Source organism: Lepidochelys olivacea (genome assembly GCF_965140295.1).
Source record: "Lepidochelys olivacea isolate rLepOli2 genome assembly, chromosome: 11".
In the NCBI taxonomy this organism is placed as follows: domain Eukaryota; kingdom Metazoa; phylum Chordata; order Testudines; family Cheloniidae; genus Lepidochelys; species Lepidochelys olivacea.
In genome coordinates this window covers 2,795,547-2,811,731 of record NC_140421.1, presented here as the reverse complement: position 1 = coordinate 2,811,731, position 16,185 = coordinate 2,795,547, and the positions used below count along the sequence as shown (strand labels likewise).

The window sequence follows — 16,185 nt, the reverse complement described above, 5'->3', positions numbered from 1 at the left end:
GTGGATGGTCAGGTTAAAGCCCTAACTGAGGAAGGAAAGGGTAGATTTTTGATGGGTGATGGATTGTTGGCTAGTACAGCTTGTGAAAGTGAACCTGAAAAGGGTAACTGATTTACTGGAAGTAGCTCAGGGTAGAGAGAAGAGCAGCAGTTTGTCTGTGGGGAGTGGCAAGGTGCTTGGTAAGGAAAGTCTGGATGAGCCTAGGCAGCCTTGTGAGCTGATGGCTGTGTCTAGTCAGCAGGGTGGGAAGGCGAGGAGAGTGGAAGATGAGTGTCCCTGGACCTTACCTGTTACCTGGGTGGAGAATTGTGACAGTGAGGGAAACGTGCCTGTGTCTGTCTGGGGTATTGACTTGCCTGTGGAGGGAGCTACCCCAATCTCCAAGCAGTTATCTGTGACCAGCCTTGTGTGCTGGGACCAGGGGAATGAGATCCCAAGCTGGGTGTCTGGTAAAGGAGAAAGTGTGTCCGGCTCTTCTGTGTCTGTGGAGCAGACAGAAGGGGCCTTTCAGCCTGTGATGGTTGAGAATGGTGCAGTTGTCTCAGAGTTTGTTCTGAATTCAACTAAAGCCCAGGAAGGGAAGGGTCCTAAGTTTGCGTCTGCTCGGGAGAATGGCCCTGTAACTAGGTCGCATCCAGTTAGTGTCTATGTAAAATCCCAGAGCCCAGACAATTCTGGCGCTTGTATTTTGCCTGTTGCTAGTGTGTTGTTGGGAAAGGCTGTAGCAACTCTGTCTGATCTGGGTGATACCCTAGCCAGGGCACAAGGAGAGCAGAAAGGTGATTTGATTGTGTTACCTACTGAGGGTGTGGAAACCTGAAGCAAGAAGGAAAAGATTCCTGAGCTTGTGTGTGGCAAAGGGAAGGAGAATGCTTCTGACCTTTTATCTGGGAAGTCTGTGAGTTTGCCTAAAAGGGGATTGTGTAGGAATCCGCTGAATGGACCAGAGGTAATTCTGGATGTCAGAAGAAAAGAAGTACTTGTGGCACCTTAGAGACTAAACAATTTATTTGAACATAAGCTTTCGTGAGCTACAGCTCATAAATTGGTTAGTCTCTAAGGTGCCACAAGTCCTCCTTTTCTTTTTGCGAATACAGACTAACACGGCTGCTACTCTGAAATCTCTCGAGAATGCAGGGGATGGCAGGTAAACTCTCATCTCTAGACACTTTGGATATAACTTGTAGTCTCTCAGTGAACTTAACATCTAATTCCATGTGGAAGCCGAGGTTGGTAAGGGAAGGACAACAGAACTTTGAGTCTGGCTTGTCAGTGAAAATGGATGGTATCTCTTTAAGACAGAGTCCTGCCTTGGAATCCAGCAGTTAAGGATCTGAAAACTGGTGAACTGGCACCTGTCTGTGGTAATGCAAATTACTTGGCTGTCAGGGAGAAGAAGGACTATGCATCCGATGAAGTGAGCTGTAGCTCACGAAAGCTTACACTCAAATAAATTGGTTAGTCTCTAAGATGCCACAAGTCCTCCTTTTCTTTTTGCAAATACAGACTAACACGGCTGCTCCTCTGAAACTTGCTAATAGCTGTTAGCACAGAGAGCACACCCAATCAGCCAGTGAATTCTGTTAAGCAAGAGAAATCAGGGTTTGATCCTTCAGGACAAGGAGGAAAAAGAGAACTTAATTTTGCAAAGGGAAGCCACAGGCTAACCCTAAAATGCCAAAACCCCAATGGTATTGAGCCGAAGGTGTGGCATGACAAACATGACTGGAGATGGACACTTGCAAAGGATTTGTTGTTATTGCTCATGGTAATTTTTGTGACTAATGTGTTGCTGTTACCAAAAACTGTAAAAATGTACAATGTGCCTAATCTTTTGGGAAAGCCCTTGGACACGGTAAAAGGAATACGTGAGAACTCACTTTATGCTAAAAGGCCTTGTTATACTGACGTTTCACAGTTAATGCCTGTAAACAGTCTTGGAACTTTTCACAGGGGAAAAGAGGTTCCAGACCCGATGTCCTGTACGAAAAGGGAAACTGAGACACGCTACCATATTGCTTTCATAGCTAAATGCCAAGATTCCTGTACTATGGACAACATTAATAGCTACATTGACTTGACGTTAATTGGGTTCCAAACATTTGCCAGAGTTTGTATGGATAAAGTAGCTATGTTCTTTAGCTCTTGGCAAGATCACGAGACATACAGGAACCATGGCGCAAAAGCAGATCCAATCCACTATTGTTCTAACCAAGTTTTACCTGGAGTTTGTAAAGAGATTCAATCACGTTATTGAACATGACTTTGATAAACCATTTCGGTTATACACCAATACTTGCTGTAGTAAGACAGAACCAAGGATGCGGAGCTCTTGGGATGCAGTCAGTGATGTTTGTGTCATCCCTTCCTGCATCAATTTTGCGTTGGGGGTGTGACGTTATTGACATAAGCTGGGACCGTATAGATCATTGTTGCAACCAAAGTCCTGTAGTGGCACCAAATCTTGTATAAAGGGAGTCAAATAAGGTGTCTAAGGCACAGTTATGGTTTGCTGGTTAGGATGATGCTGTCTATCTGTGTGTATCATTTTTGTAGTTAAAGTTAGGAATATTGGCTCTATGCTGTCTGTAGTTCAAACTTATGCTCTGCTTCTGGGGGACACCCCAGACAAGTTGGGGTCAGCTCTGCCTAGCCGGCTGGATGGCCCATTAAGGACCATCAGCGACACAGCTGACCCATTGAGAGAAGGCAGACATGCCTGGGGACTCAGCCAGGTGTGCAGGGACCTGCCTAGGGAAAGGACTCTGAAGTGTTTCCAGGCCATGGGATGGGCAGCTTGTCTTTGGGACACAGAAAGAGACCACACGGCAAGAGACTATACAAAGCTGCTGCAGCTCCTCCATCTTGTCTTCAGTCCTGCTTCTGACCTCTGGAGGGACTTGGCTACCCTGACGCTTTGAACCAAGGACTGAAGGACCCATCCCAGCTGGGGATGTTCTCCAGAGACTTGATTTGAACCTGCCGTTTATTCCACCACTGCTGCAAGCCTGAACCAAGGACTTGGCCATCACTGGATGTCATTGATTCCATTTCACCAATTCTAGCTCCCGTCTGTATCTTTTCCTTTTATGAATAAGCCTTTAGATTTTAGATGCTAAAGGATTGGCAACAGCGTGATTTGTGGGTAAGATCTGACTTGTACATTGACCTGGATCTGGGGCTTGGTCCTTTGGGATCGAGAGAAGCTTTGTTCTTTTACTGGGGTATTGGTTTTCATAACCACGTGTCCCCATAACAAGTGGAGATACTGAGAAACTGGAGTGTCTGAGGGAATTGCTTGTGTGACTTGTGGTTAGCCCCGGGGGGTAAAACCAAAGTCCTCTCTGTCTGTCTGGTTTGGTTTGCCTTGGTGTGCACAGAAACCCCAGCCCCGGGCTGTGACTGCCCTGTTTGATGCAGGTTGTTCTGACTTGGCACTCTCCGTTGGGTCCCGCCAGAACCAGCCTCATTACATAATGATAATCAGGACGGCCCATTTCCAACAGTAACAGAATGCCACTAGCCACCAGCTTCAGCCCCCAACTAAAATCTCTCCAGTGCATCATCAAGGATCTACAACCTATCCTTAAGGATGACCCGTCACTCTCACAGATCTTGGGAGACAGGCCAGTCCTTGCCTACAGACAGCCCCCCAACCTGAAGCAAATACTCATCAGCAACCACACATCACACAACAAAAACACCAACCCAGGAACCAATCCCTGCAACAAACCCCATTGCCAACTGTGCCCACATATCTATTCAGGGGACACCATCACAGGGCCTAATCACATCAGCCACACTATCAGAGGCTCGTTCACCTGCACATCTATCAATGTGATCTATGCCATCATGTGCCAGCAATGCCCCTCTGCCATGTACTTTGGTCAAACTGGACAGTCTCTATGTAAAAGAATAAATGGACACTAATCAGACGTCAAGAATTATAACTTTAAAAAACCAGTCGGAGAACACTTCAGTCTCCAGGTCAGTCGATTACAGACCTAAAAGTCGCAATACTACAACAAAAAGCCTTCAAAAACAGACTCCAGTGAGAAACTGCTGAATTGGAATTAATTTGCAAACTGGACACCATTAAATTGGGCTTGAATAAAGACTGGGAGTGGATGGGTCATTACACAAAATAAAACTATTTCCCCTTGCTTATTTTTCCCCTCGACTGTTACTCACACCTTCTTGTCAACTGTTGGAAATGGGCCATCCTGATTATCACTACAAAAGGTTTTTTTTCTCCTGCTGGTAATAGCTCACCTTACCTGATCACTCTCATTATAGTGGGTATGGCAACCCCCATTGTTTCATGTTCTCTGTGTATATATACATCTTCCTACTGTATTTTCCACTGCATGCATCCGATAAAGTGGGTTTTAGCCCACAAAAACTTCTGCTCAAATAAATTTGTTAGTCTCTCAGGTGCCACAAGTCCTCCTCATTCTTTTTTCTTTGTTTCTGTTTTCACCAAGAAGGTTGGTGGCAATTGGATGTCTAACATATTGAATGGCAGTGAAAATAAGGTCGGATTAGAGGCTAAAATAGGGAAAGAACAAGTTAAAAATTACTTAGACAAGTTCGAGGTCTTCAAGTCACCAGGGCCTGACGAAATGCATCCTGGAATACTCAAGGAGCTGACTGAGGAGATATCCGAGCCATTAGCAATTATCTTTGAAAAGTCACAGAAGATGGGAGAGACTCCAGAAGACTGGGAAAGGGCGAATCTAGTGCCCAACTATAAAAAGGGAAATAAGGACAACTAGGGTGACCAGATGTCCTGATTTTATAGGGACAGTCCCGATTTTTGGGTCTTTTTCTTATATAGGCTCCTATTACCCCCCACCCCCTGTCCCGGTTTTTCACACTTGCTGTCTGGTCACCCTAAGGACAACACAAGGAATTACAGACCTGTCAGCTTAACTTCTGTACCTGGAAAGGTAATGGAGCAAATAATTAAGCAATCAATTTGCAAACACTGAGAAGATAATGTGCTGACAGTCAGCATGGATTTGTCAAAAACAAATCATGTCAAACCAACCTGAGAGCTTTCTTTGACAGGGTAACAAGCCTTGTGGATGCAGGGAAGCGGTAGATGTGGCATATCTTGACTTCAGTAAAGCCTTTGATACTGTCTTGTGTGATCTTCTCTTAAACAAACTAAAGAAATGCAAACTTGATGAAGCTATAATAAGGTAGGTGCAAAACTGGTTGGAAAACTGTCCCCAGAGAGTAGTTATTAGTGGTTCACAGTCAAGCTGGAAGGGTATAACGAGTAGGGTCCCGCAGGGATCAGATCTGTGTCCGGTTCTGTTCAATATCTTCATCAGTGATTTAGATAATGGCATGGAGAGTACACTTATAAAGTTTGCGGATGATACCAAGCTGGGAGAGGTTGCAAGTGCTTTGGAGGATAGGATTAAAATTCAAAATGATCTGGACAAACTCGAGAAATGGTCTGAAGTCAATAGGATGAAATTCAATAAGGACAAATGCAAAGTCCTCCACTTAGGAAGGAGCAATCAGTTGTACATTTACAAAATGGGAGCCTAGGAAGGAGAACTGCGGAAAGGGATCTTGGGGTCATAGTGGATCACAAGCTAAATATCAGTCAACAATGTAATGCTGTTGCAAAAAAAGCAAACATCATTCTGGGCTGTATTAGCAGGAGTGTTGTAAGGAAGACATGAGACGTAATTATTCTGGTCTACTCCATGCTGATTAGGCCTCAGCTGGAGTATTGTGTCTGGGTGTCACATTTCAGGAAAGACATGGACAAAATTGGAGAAAGTCCAGAGAAGAACAACAAAAATGATGAAAGGTCTAGAAAACATGGCCTCTGAGGGAAGACTGAAAAAATTGGGTTTGTTTAGTCTGGAGAAGAGAAGACGGAGAGGGGACATGAGAACAGTTTTCAAGCACATAAAAGGTTGTTACAAGGAGGAGGGAGAGAAACTGTTCTTCTTAACCTCTGAGGACAGGACCAGCAGCAAAAGGCTTCAATTGCAGCCAGGGCGGTTTAGGTTGGACATGAGGAAAAACGTCCTAACTGTCAGGGGGGTGAAGCCCTGGAATAAATTGTCCAGGGAGGTTGTGGAATCTGCATCATTGAGGATTTTTAAGAGCAGGTTGGACAAACACCTGTCAGGGATGGTCTAGATAATACTTAGTCCTGCCGTGAGTGCAGGGGACAAACTGCTATCTGTAGGAATTTGCTACATCAGATAGCAGGTTTCTTACAATCCATTGCGTATCAGTAACAGCTACCTGCCGCACATTCCTACAGGGAGCAGTTTCCTATACTACAGTTGGCTGGGTCGAGGCCTTGGTCTTTGGACACAGGTGTGGCAGGGACCTGCCGTTCTAACCTCATCCCACGCTTTGACAGCCCAAGGGCAGGTCAGTATGGCCAGCCCCGTTCTCCTGTGGGGACTCAGCCCAGACCCCCACTGGGGCAGGGGCAGAGAAGGGACCAGAAGCCCCCAGAGCCGCAATGGTGGGGACAGATGGAGGTGAGCTGTTGATCCTGGTCTCTCAGGTCTGGACAGGTCGGGGCACTGTCATAGCTGGAATTAAAGTCTCCCTGATCGATCATTCTTTAGCACCTGCTGCCTGGTAAAGATCACTGGCCTGGTAAATATTTACCCAGCTGATGGGAAGCAAAACCAAAAGAATCCTTGAGAGCTTTCTCTGGAGTCTCACTTTTTGTCCCCATCACCCGAGGGAGCAGCGTGACTCACCCTCCCCTCTCCTGGGACGAAACTCCTGTGGGTGTTAACTCCTGTGGGCGTGAGCTAGTGAGCCCAGGGCCCCCGTGTCCTGCCCACTTGTGGCAAACCTGGGTCTGTCTTTGCAGCCCATTGGCATGTCTTGGCTGGTCCTGAAGCCAAAGCCTTGGCTTACGTGCTGCGTTCAGTTTCTGTTGGAGCCAGGGGTGGCCCTTAATGCAGTGACTGTGCCTATTTCTTCTGGAGTATTTTACCGCATTGCACATGTATACGAGTCCCTCACCTAGCTCCAAAATGCAGCCACTGCTGGGGGGAGGCACAGCAGCGGTCGAACAGCCATGCTGCATGGCGCTCACCCGTCCGGCGCTGAAATGGCCCCACCTCTTGGGTGGGCCGTGGCAGCTGTTTAACGGGCACAAAGCCAAGCTCTGTGACGGTTTAGGACAGGAAGTGAGAGAGAAGCCCATATCCCAAGGCTGCAGAATGGAGTGATCGGAGCCAGGGTCTGGCTGTGCAGAAAGTGACCAGTCCAGACATCCCCCCACGCCCCGCTCCAGCGAGGCCCCCAGCCTGCATTCCCCGAGCGGAGGGGGGGCGGAAAAGTTTGATGGGGGCCATCATCCTGTTTTATTGCTTTACAGCACTGGGGAGTTTCTCCAGCTTATCTTATCTCCTGTGCTGAGCCAGCGTCCCACTCCCACACACAGACCAATGTCTGCTCCTCCCAGTGGGAAAGCAGAACTGCGGGCCCCAGGCTTGGCCTGCTTTAAAGCTGTCAGAGCCCCGGTGGGAAAGATCCCAGAGCTAATTGTGGGGGGGTCCCCATTATACCCCTCGCTCAGCTGCTGCAGCACCCTGACAGCCAGCAGAGGGAGACCCCGTGCCCAGAGCCGGGCTCCAGGAGCGGCTGTGGGTGCAGGTACCAAGTCAGGGACCGGCCTGTGATTCTTCAGGCTGCCAAGGGGGCGGCCGCACCCGAGGGAGCGGCCTGTCCAGCAGGAGTGAAGCCCTTGCCCCGGGCCGCAAAGAGCCTTGGATGCAGTGAAGGGTCCTCAGGCCAAGCAGCCCGCTTCCCTCCAACCCTGGCACCTCGCCACGGCCTTCTCTGCAGGAAGGAGCCGCTGGTTCCCGGCTCGCTCGCGGCGTTGGAACCCCATGCATGCTCGACGCGCTCAGCCGTGTCACCGGCCGTGTGCACCCGAAACTGCCCTGGCTTTGCTGCCCAGTGGCAGGGTGGGCCCCTGGTGCCCTGCACGGTTCTGGCACAGGAAGGGGCTCAGTGTCTCCTGGTCCCAGGCTTTGCTCTGGGCACCCATGGGGCTCCCCGAGATGCTGCTTGCCCAGGGGGATCCCCATGCGGGCGCCCGCGGGGCAGCTGATCTCTGGAGCCGAGAGCAGGAAGGACCCGACCCCAGGGACTTGTTGGTGCATGTCCTTGTCCTGCAGAGCCGCGCTTGTCCTGGGGCCTCTGGCGCTGAGGGGCTGGGGATGGTCTGTGCTTCCAGGTGTGGGTCCCTGGACCAGAGCAAGCTGGGGCACCTCCCCATCCCTTCTGCCTGCAGTACCCCACACTCTCCCTTGGCGCTCCTGCCGGGGAAATGGGTCGGGGCGCAGGGACTTCCCCCACTCCACCCGCCTGCCCGGCACTCCTGCCAGGGAGCGGGATCGTGGCACGGGGGCTTCCCCTGCTCCCCAGCAGGAGCGTTGGGTGGCCAGAGAGAGTCGGGGTGTGGGGGTGACCATTTTCCCAGGGCCCCCCCAATTGGCCAGGGCCCAGGGCATGACTCCGTTGGCCCAGTGGCTGATTCGCCACTGCCTGCTTCTGTGTCTGCTGGGCCGGGAACTCCTGCCTGGCTCTGGCCTCCTTCCCGTAGCTGCCGTAAACCCAGGCAAGAGGCGGTCAGGGTGCGCCGAGCCGGAGCAGGACGTGACCCAGTTCCCCTGGCCCCTTGCCTCTGCGGAGCCGGGGTAATTAACGAAGGAGGGGCGTTTCCTGGGGCAGACCCGAGTATGGAGGTTCTCTCCCTGAGTCCCAGAGGCACCCGCTCTGTGGGGAACCCCAGTGGCCCTGCGAGACTGAAAGGGCAGGGGGGTAACTGAGGGCAAAGAGCCTGGCCAGTGGGTGCCGCCCTGGTGGTGATGGGCGGGCACCAGAGAGGGTGACTGTGCCTAGAGCCAGGCCACCTCAGCACGACAGTCGAGGAGGAGCCACCCCAAACGCCCCATGCGATGGAACAAATACCTCAGCCGATGCCCGGTTTGCCCGGTGCCCGGGCAGATTGCAGGCTCAGTTTGCAGCCCCCCGCTGGCCCCTTGCTATTCAACCAGCCCCAGGAATGTTTCAGATGGAATCGGGGTGCCTGGAGCTGTCATGGAAGAACGAGGCTAATCTACACCCTGAGTTCCAAAAACCGAGGGGGTGGGGGGAGCATCACATTCAGGCCAGACAAGTGCATCCTCAGGGCAACCGAGGCACGTCCCAGCCCCATTCTCTGAGCTGGCCCCGGCCCTGCCACAGCGGCAGCTCTCCCTGAGATGAAGCCGGCACAGAACTATCTGCTGCAATGATCATGCTGAGCTACAAGAGACCAACTCGCCAGGGCGCTACCGTGCTGGGCAGATGGCTTGGCACCGATCTCAGCAGGATCCCACCTTCGCCAGCATGAAGGTGCCGATCGGGTGAGTCCTGGATCCACAGACAATCACAGTCCCGGTTAAAGTCAGTGGGTGCCAAGCACCTTCCTTCAGACTCAGAGGCAGGAGCAATTAAGCCCTTTTATGGAGTAGAGAGAGCTGCAAACAGTGGGGGTGACCACCCAAAGCACATGGCAGATCAGAGCTGAGCCAGGGGGCTCTGGTGGGGTTTCTCAGGGTGCACAGTCAGGGGGGCTAGGAGACTGGTCTCAGTCTCTGTGGGTTGCAGGCAGGAAGGCTGGCAAAGCAGTCACAAGGGTGACCCTGAGAAGCAGCGGAATGATGGGGCTTCTTGGGCACAGAGCCCATGGGAGGGGCAGGTGTGGGAATTTCTGAGCAAGGGACCTGCATGCTGGACAGGCTTAGGGAAGCAGGACCATGTGCACAAGGTAAAGAACCAGGTCACGCTGAAGAATCTCCCTGCCTCAGAGCATCTGTTTCTCTGCCCAGCAAGTTCCCATGGGCACGCTACTCTGGCCGAGGGGCACCGAGACCAATAAAGAGATGGCACAGTCGGGTGGGCCGCAGGGAAGCCAGCAGTTTGTGTGTCTGCACTGCTTATCCCCCCGCCCCAGGCTGGGCACGAGCCGGGGGGTCTCCCCGCACAGTGGAGTCCTTCAGCCCAGCTGGTGGCCTTGCAGGGAAAAGCCCTGGGAGCATTAGAAAGGCTGCAAGGAAGAAATATGGTTTCGTGGTGGCGCACAGATTTGCCAGCCCCTGACACTGGTGGCTGAGTGTCCCTGACCGGGGCTGATGGTACATACAAGCCATATGGAGTGCAAGCTGGTTGAGTCACCTGATCTGCGTCAGCGATGGCCAGAAGCAGGGCTGCAGCAGCATTGTTAGCCCTGTCTCAGTGTTGGCCGTCGGAAAGAACGACATTTGTATCCACCCCGACTCCTGAAGTGGCATGTATCCCATCACGTGACACATGGACCAGGGATCACCCAGTGACATTAACAGGCAGCAGGTTTAATACAAACAGCAGAAATTGACGTGTTGTTCCTTGACTTTAGCAAAGCTTTTGACATGGTCTTCCACAGTATTCTTGTCAGTAAGTTAAAGAAGTATGGGCTGGATGAATGCACTATAAGGTGGATAGAAAGCTGGCTAGATTGTCAGGCTCAATGGGTAGTGATCAATGGCTCTATGTTTAGTTGGCAGCTGGTATCAAGTGGAGTGCCCCAAGGGTCGGTCCTGGAGCCGGTTTTGTTCAATATCTTCATAAATGATCTGGAGGATGGTGTGGATTGCACTCTCAGCAAGTTTGCAGATAACACTAAACTGGGAGGAGTGGTAGATACGCTGGAGGGGAGGGATAGGATACAGAGGGACCTAGACAAATTGGAGGATTGGGCCAAAAGAAATCTGATGAGGTTCAACAAGGACAAGTGCAGAGTCCTGCACTTAGGAAGGAAGAATCCAATGCACCGCTACAGACTAGGGACCAAATGGCTCGGCAGCAGTTCTGCAGAAAAGGACCTAGGGGTTACAGTGGATGAGAAGCTGGATATGAGTCAACAGTGTGCCCTGGTTGCCAAGAAGGCCAATGGCATTTTGGGCTGTATAAGTAGGGGCATTGCCAGCAGATCAAGGGACGTGATCGTTCCCCTCTATTCGGCATTGGTGAGGCCTCATCTGGAGTACTGTGTCCAGTTTTGGCCCCACACTACAAGAAGGATGTGGAAAAATTGGAAAACGTCCAGCAGAGGGCAACAAAAATGATTCGGGGACTGGAACACATGACTTATGAGGAGAGGCTGAGGGAACTAGGATTGTTTAGTCTGCGGAAGAGAAGAATGAGGGGGGATTTGATAGTTGCTTTCAACTACCTGAAAGGGGGTTCCAAAGAGGATGGATCTAGACTGTTCTCAGTGGTAGGTGATGACAGAACAAGGAGTAATGGTCTCAAATTGCAGTGGGGGAGGTTTAGGTTGGATATTAGGAAAAACTATTTCACTAGGAGGGTGGTGAAGCCTGGAATGGGTTACCTAGGGAGGTGGTGGAATCTCCTTCCTTAGAGGTTTTCAAGGTCAGGCTTGACAAAGCCCTGGCTGGGATGATTTAGTTGGGATTGTTCCTGCTTTGAGCAGGGGGTTGGACTAGATGACCTCCTGAGGTCCCTTCCAACCCTGAGATTCTATGATTCTATAAATTACTTCTTCACAGAGTGCACAGCCAACCTGTGGAACTCACTGCCAGGGGATGGTGTGACGGCCAAAAGTACAACAGGGTTCAAAACAGAACTGGTTATGTGCCTGGAGGACAGGTCCATCAATGGCTATTAGCCAGGATGATCACAGATACAATCCCCTGCTGTGGGGGTCCCTAAAACCTCTCTTTGCCAGATGCTGGGAATTGGATCACTTGACAATTCCCCTGGACTGTTCATTCCCTTTGAAGCACCTGGCATTGGCCACTGTCGGAGACAGGACGCTGGGCTGGATGGACCATTGGCCTGGCCCAGTGTGGCCATTCTGATGTTCTGGGAGGGCCCAGCAGCGACAGGGGGCCTGATGTTTAATGATTCCACAGGCCATGAGCTGAGACCTGACAAAGAGCATGGGGAAGGGGGGATGGAGCACAGGGCCAGGCATTAGCTGGTTTCCCCAAGGACGAAGATTTCAAGCACCGCCGCAGGCCCACGAGGTGTGGCAGGGCCCAGAAGTTGGGAGTGGAAGCCAGGGATGGCTCATTACATAGTTACCCTAGTTTGTACCCAGCCCCTGCCCCCCTGGTATGAGCCACAGTCAGAGACAGGCTAGGGGCAGGGTGGGCCGTGGGCTGACCCAGTCTGGCTGCACTTATGCCCTCGTGAGGCCAAGTGTTCCACATGGGCACTGACGTTTCTGCAACACAGGGCTGTTGTGATCTGTTTCCTGGGCAGAGCCAGGCTGCCCGGTGTGGGGTCCAGCGACTGCCCCCCAGGTCAGGTGCTTGCAGGAGACACGGGTTAGTCAGCGCCCGGGCCCAACTGGCTGCGCACAACGAGAGTGTCACAGAGCCCCGGCCTCACTGGCTGGCAGGGAAGCGCAGCCCTTAAAGGCACAGTCCTCAATACCCTCCCAGCCAGAACTTGAGACTACAAGGCAACTACAACCCCGCTGACAACACCCAGAGCCTGCCAGCCAACTCCCTGCACGGCTGCCCTGGGACATCGGCTGCTCTGCTGCCACAAGGCAGCAGGGTGTGTCCTGGGGCTCCGTTGTCTTACCCAGCCATGGCTGGTTCCTGTCCAAGACCCCCTCGGGCATGACTCAGTGTCCCTCGTTGCCCACCGGCCTGGGTTTGGAGAGGGTGTCGCCTCTTTCTCTGCAGCCTGTGTCCGGCTGAGTGACACCCTCAGACCCTCGCAGGGCAGTGACTTGGGAATACGACCGCTATGCCGAATAGCTGGGCCAGACAGCCAGCTGACTGGCCAGGTTTCCGTACGGCTGCTCACGGCCACGCTGTCTGACAGACACTCAGCCAGCTCCCACGGCTGGAGCAGAACGATGCCATGGCCGGCTGGGTGAATGCTCACACATCATTCACACCGGCGTGGGCACATGCAGCGTCCCATGGGCAGGGCCCCTTCCCCTCTCCTGGGCCCTGACCCTCGCCTCACGCAGCCCAAAGCCGAGCACCACGCCCGTGGCCAGGCTGGAGGCGGGCAGGGCGGGCGCGAGGCCACGTGATGGGGCGCTCCGCAGGGGTGCGCTGCTGGCTCGCCAGCTCCCCAGGGCCTGCTGACGGGGGCAGGGAGCCTGGGCCAGGCCTGGTTTGTGCGTGCTGCAGCGGGGCAGGTGATGGCTGGGGCGGGTGGCAGGCCGGGCCGTTCCCCATTATCGGGCCCTAGCTGGTGGCAGAGTCCAAGCCTCTTCAAACATTAACCAGCATTTCCTCCCTGGCTCCAGGGCCATTTATGGCCCAGTGCGTGAATGAAGGCACAGAAGTAATTTATAATGTTGACTCTGCTGCAATCTGTGGACTTTCCCATGGCCCCCCAGGTGCCCACGAAGGTGGGGCCCACACGGGCACCCCATGGTGGGGCCCACGCCGCTCTTGCCCTAATGCAGGGCTCAGGGTGGGCCCGGGTATCTCTGCCCACTAGGCCTATGCCGGAAACAGCTCTGCTGTGGGCACACTGGCTCCCTGCCCAGTCAGAGTTTCCAGCAGCAGAGCAGACCCCCTCGCCCCCCCCCCCCCGGGTGTGGGGTACAGGGTGCCCCCTTAGCCTGGGACCCCCGAGCCCGGCTCTTCCAGTCCCTGTGAATGGGCACACAGAGGCCGTTGGCTAGCTTGATGCTGTGCCTGGGGACAGGGTTTGAATACCAGGCCCGAGACCTTGCACAGGGCTCTGTATCACTGAGGAGCCAGGACGCCAGGGGGATGGGCTCATGGCGGCTGGTGTTGCTGGGCAGGTGGCTGCACCCACTGGAGCTTTCTCCGAGTGGGCGGCTCCATCCCTGGCTAGAACGAGTGGCACTGACTGTGCCAGGCACCCGCCTGGTGCTCATGGCAGAGCCGTGCCCGTGCCCCATGAAGGACACTGGGCCCGGAAGGCACACTGGCGTCGCTGCCTGCGATGTGGGTGACACCAGCTGTTGTTTTGCGGGAGGCCAGCGGACTGGGCGGGGGGGGCGGGGGGAGGTTCTCACACCCCAGATCTGCAAGTTTCCCGGCTCCCTCCCGCTGCAAGAGACAAACTCGCTGTCTTTGCCAGGCGGGCCCTGCCCCACGGTGTCCTGTCCTCTCACTCAGCTTCCCTCACCAGCTGAGCCGGCAGCCCCCCGGCGCTCTGCCCCATCGCCCCTGTGGACACAGGCCTGGAAGGGACCCCTGGTCCCGGAGCCAGCCCCAGGCCACCCCATCAGCTCACCCCATCACAAAACACGCAAGCTGCAGTGTAAAACCAGCCGGCCCCCAGCTCCTGCCGGTCTGGCTGGGCTCGGGGAGTGGGGCCTTGTGCCCTCCAGCTCCTCGGGCCTGTGGGCCACCGGGCTGGGCAGGGCCTGGCACAAGCCCCTCGACTACAGTAACAGAGACACGCCAGCCTTTGCCGACGGCTGCTCCCAATCGCCCGGCCCCGGCCGCCTCTGCGGCAGGCTCGACCCCGGTTTGCCCACCCCACTCAGCAGCTGGCAGCCCCCCCTTACCTGGCGCCGAGTAGCCGGGGGAGGGGCAGCTTTATTGCCCCAAGGTTTGTTCAGGGTCTCTCGGCTGGTGCGGGTTGTTGCTCTGCCCAGGGCTTGGCGAGCCAAGGCCAGGCGAGGGAGGGGAACCCTGCCCGGCAGCCTGGTGATGGAGTAGCCTGGCCCCCTCCCTCCTCCGGCCCGCTAATGAGCTGAACTCCAGCAATTAGTCCACCAAAGTGTGTGTGTGGGGGGGTGCTTGGGCGGGGGGGGGGGAGCAAAACATGGCCAGGGACGACAGGCAGCTCATTCATGAGGGAGTGGGACAAGCCAACCCCAGCAATGGGGCCGGAAGATGCCAGGGGAGTGAGCTCAGAGCCCTGGGCTGGCAGCGAGTCGGCCGAGCCAGCACGGGGCAGAGCAGGTGCCCATGGGAGGGGGCTCGGGCTCGAGTGAACCTGTCACCAGCCTCCCCCCGTCCAGGTCACCTATTGGCCGTGCCCCCAGCGATGCCCCCCCAATCCTGGGTCTGAGCAGGAGCATTGTGTGGGGTGTGCGGGCAGAGGCTGGGCAATGCTGGGGGGGGGTCGTCCCATATGGGGTGGAAGGGCACGAGGCTGGCGAACAGCGCGTGAGGGACTAGCGGGGGCAGAGGGGGGGCTGCTGAAGCCTTGCCCAGGGCCAGCCCCATGGGCCTGTCACACGGGCAGGGCTGCTGGCACTTGCAGGCCCTGCGCCAAGCGGGTTGGAGGCAGTCAGGGGGCAGGAGGGCAAGACAAGAGAGACCAGCCGGGCTGCAGCAAGGGGGATACTGGGAACGAGCTGCCAGCTCGCGGGGGGTTCGGGGTCCCCGGGTGGGCGTGGGACCCCCGGCACAGGCGGTTGCTAAGCCCAGGCTTGCTCGGTCCTGCCTTGGCGCAAGGGGCTGGACGTGGTGAGGTCCCATCCAGCCCGGCAGTGCAATGCACAACAAGCCAGCAGCGGGGGCACAGGCTGAGCCCCCGACATGGGGCCAACACTCGGACACGCCAGGGGCTGAATTCCCCAGCTGAGTGGATCCCCCGCTGAGGCCATCCCCCCCCCCCCAACTCACAATTAATTGGTCTCAAACCTCCTGCTTTTCTGCGGCTGGCACATGGGGGCAGCAGCCTGGGGGTTGGCTCTGCTGTGTAGCCCCCCCGCAGTGGCTCTGGAAGGTGGGTCAATTGTTTGCCCCGCAGGGGGGTGGGGGGAGGAATTAGGAGCCACGTCACCTGAGCCCCTGGTCTGTGACTTAGCCACAAGGCTCCCCTTGCTACAGTGCTGGGGTCACCCCATGCCTGACCCCTCCACACTTGAGTCCTTCATAGAGTTTGTGGGTGTGCGGGGGGGTGACGGGGCCGGCCCCGGCATGTCGCGTATGACCCCAGGGGGTCTTGTGAGAAACCCACAGCACACGAGCAGGGCCAGGGTGGCAGCTGGGGACACTGGAAGCCACCGCCCAAGGACACAGGCAAGGCTGATCCATATCAGGGCCAGGGTGACAGGGGCACGGTCACCTCCCTTTACCTTCGCAGAGCCACTGGATGGACTGCCGCAGAGGGCGGCTTTAGCCACTCCAGACACTGCCCGGCCCCTGGCAGAGGGGTGGTTAAAAAGCC

The 16,185-nt window shown here is 54.9% G+C and overlaps 1 protein-coding gene across 1 annotated transcript in view; it reads right to left on the bottom strand.

Annotated features, from left to right (window-relative positions):
* The window catches only part of VIL1 (villin 1), a 43,758-nt gene extending 29,044 nt beyond the window's left edge, over positions 1-14,714 (bottom strand). The window contains exon 1 of the mRNA XM_084643529.1: positions 14,570-14,714. The gene's annotated coding sequence lies outside the window, so the exon portion shown is untranslated. The remainder of the gene's footprint in view (positions 1-14,569) is intronic.
* Between the last annotated feature and the right edge of the window lie 1,471 nt (positions 14,715-16,185).